Raw genomic sequence first — 3,438 nt, 5'->3', positions numbered from 1 at the left:
TGTCACACACAGTGTGCACCACAAACATAGACTGTCATACACAGTGTGCACCACAAACATAGAATGTCACACACAGTGTGCACCACAAACATAGAATGTCACACACAGTGTGCGTCAAAAGCATAGAATTTCACACACAATGTGCACCACAAGCATAGAATGTCACACACAGTGTGCACCACAAGGTTATAATGTCATAAATATCACACACAGTGTGCACTACATTCATATAATGACATTTATCCCAGGGACAGTTTGCTTTGCATGGATATAATGTAATTCTCACCTAGAGGGGGGTGGGCAGAATAAATAGAATGCCCCCACCTCTATCACAGTGCCCCTTCCAGCCACCTTACTTTTTGTCACAGTGTGTTTCTGTCACCCACCCTTGCCCTGCCCCCCAGCTTACCTATTAGGTCTCGGGGCCACTCACCTCCTCCCACTTGGCACAGCACCCCCTTCACGGCCTCTCCTCCTCCTTTTTCCCAGCACCATTCTGCACCAACCTCACCCCTCCTGTTATAGCGCCTCCCTGACACCTCTTTTCCACCTTCACCCCTCTCACCCAACTTGTCCCCCACCTCAATGCTATTCTTATTACATCCAGCTACCCCACAATACCTCTCTGCCACCCATCTTACCCCACCATCACATCACTTCCCTGGCATCCATGCCACTTCTGGGCCACAGCCATCACCCTGATCACCATTTCACCTTCTATTCACAGCACAACATTAAAAGCCCTGGCTGCTTCCTCCCCCACCGAAAGTGTACCCCTCTCTGTTACCCCGACCCCCTTACAGCTTGTTCTGCCACCCACCCTTACTTGTGGCCTTCTGCTTGTGAATACAAATATGGTCCTTGGGGCCCGATATATTGTACACCACTGATCACCTAGATATCGCTTGGATTGATTTTTTGTTAGACCTTGTGTGTGTGTGTGTATGTATGTATGTATGTATGTATGTATGTATGTACCGGTATGTAAATATGCGTGTGTGTATATATATATTGTGTGTATGTACAAATATGTATGTGTGTGTATATACAGTATGTATGTGTGTATGTACAAATATATACATATGTGTGTGTTGTGTGTATGTATGTAAGTATGGGTGTGTATATACTCCATGTGTGTATGTACAAATATATATAAATGTGTGTGTGTGTATATATGTGTGTGTTGTGTGTATGTATATATGTAAATATGCGTGTGTGTATATACTCTATGTGTGTATGTACAAATATATTTATATGTGTGTGTGTGTTGTGTGTATATATATGTACATATGTGTCTGTTGTGTGTATGTATGTATGTAAGTATGCGTGTGTATATACGGTATGTGTGTATGTACATATATATATATATATATGTGTGTGTGTGTGTGTGTGTGTGTGTACATATGTGTTGTGTGTATGTATGTATGTAAGTATGGGTGTGTATATACGGTATGTGTGTATGTACATATATATATATATATATATATATATATATATATGTGTGTGTGTGTGTGTGTNTATATATATATATGTGTGTGTGTGTGTGTGTACATATGTGTTGTGTGTATGTATGTATGTAAGTATGGGTGTGAATATACTGTATGTGTGTATGTACAAATATATATATATATATATGTGTGTGTGTGTGTGTGTACATATGTGTTGTGTGTATGTATGTATGTAAGTATGGGTGTGTATATATGGTATGTGTGTATGTACATATATATATATATATATATATGTGTGTGTGTGTGTGTGTGTGTGTGTACATATGTGTTGTGTGTATGTAAGTATGGGTGTGAATATACTGTATGTGTGTATGTACAAATATATTTATATGTGTGTATACACTATATGTGTGTGACTGTGTGTCTGTGTGTTCTATCGCAGTTGCCAATGTCTGAAAATGATTTTCACCATGCAATCTCCAAGGACCTTGACACATCATCGCCTCATTATAACTTGGAATGTAATAGAAACATAAATTGCTTTTTGCATATTTAATTTCATTTTCAATACGCATTTCATTAAAAAGAATGGCCATATTAATAGGTGATTCAGATTGCCACCAACATGCACTCACGGAGGGATTTATATCACAGACTTAGTACTGAAGACTGAGGATATACTTTTCAGGAATAAAGCATGTGCCCTGAAACCTGGGACAGCTACAATGGAGTCCAGGGGGCATTTTTAAAACAAGGGCAAGTTAAAATAACCCGAAACCTATCCTATGTGAATTATTAATATTCTTCTTCTTATTATTATTATTATTATTATTAATAATAATAATATTAATAATAATAAACAGTATTATGCAGCGCTGTATATTTAACAGGGATTGCAATTGACAGACAGATGCGAATGTCTGCAAAGTTTTTTTTCTATTCATTTCTTGGAGAAAATTGCTATTATTAGGTGTTTATTATTGCTCCTTGGGAGGTCACATAAAGCTGGATTATTTTATGCTTATTATAATAAAAAGATTTAATGATATTACATATTACTTATTAAAAATTGGATGCAAGTGCTCAGCATACAGTAATAAAGCACCCTTATAATTTAAATAACTTTTTTTATTTTTATTATTTTTATTTTTATTATTTTTTATTTTTTATAATATAGTACAATTCTAATATTTAGTGTTGCACCACATCATGGAATAAATTTACAGAGTATCCTACAGCTTTTCAGTCATGCATCTTTCCGATTTCCTTTGGCAGAAATGTAGAAATTTCATGGATACACGGAGACATTCTTTTATAGATGCTAGATTTTATTTGCCAGAAACAAAAGCTCTTATTTGTCTCTGGTGAAATCCTGGTGTTATTACACCTGTTCCAGGTCACTGAAGGCAAACCACTAATGGTCACTATTATTTACTGGGTCTTTATTGTTTATAGGGTGGACGCAGAGGGATACCTTCCACTTATTCTCCCCCCGCCATAGAATGGAAAAGCACTTTTTTAATCACTAAAGTGTCTATATTAAAGCTGCATACACACATGCAATTATAGTCATTGGAAAGGATCTTTCACAATCCTTTCCAACGACTAAGGACTGCCCGATGCATGAACGAGTGCTGTACATACAGCACCGTTCTGCTCTATGCAGAGGTGAGGGGGAGAACGACGGAGCGTCACCCCGCTGCGCGCTCCCCCCCTTCTCTTCCATCAGGATCGTTGGTCGTCAATCTTTCAAAGATCCGCCAGGCCCGTCGCTCAGACGTTGGACGACGGGCGCTGTACACATGCCAGATTCTCATACGATATCGGCCCTGAGCCGAATATTAGACGAGAAGCATTGCAAGTGTGTACGTAGCCTTACTGTTTGCTAAGTAGCCACTGACTATGTTAACTACATTCTTCTTAACATGCAGAAAAGGCAAATGTTAAGAGATTCTTTTTTTTAATTTAGAGATTTTAATAAAGAGACTTT

The sequence above is a fragment of the Pyxicephalus adspersus genome, chromosome 6, assembly GCF_032062135.1.
Source record: "Pyxicephalus adspersus chromosome 6, UCB_Pads_2.0, whole genome shotgun sequence".
NCBI classification, from domain to species: domain Eukaryota; kingdom Metazoa; phylum Chordata; class Amphibia; order Anura; family Pyxicephalidae; genus Pyxicephalus; species Pyxicephalus adspersus.
The sequence above is the reverse complement of the archived record's forward strand: the minus strand, read 5'-3'. Positions refer to the sequence as shown.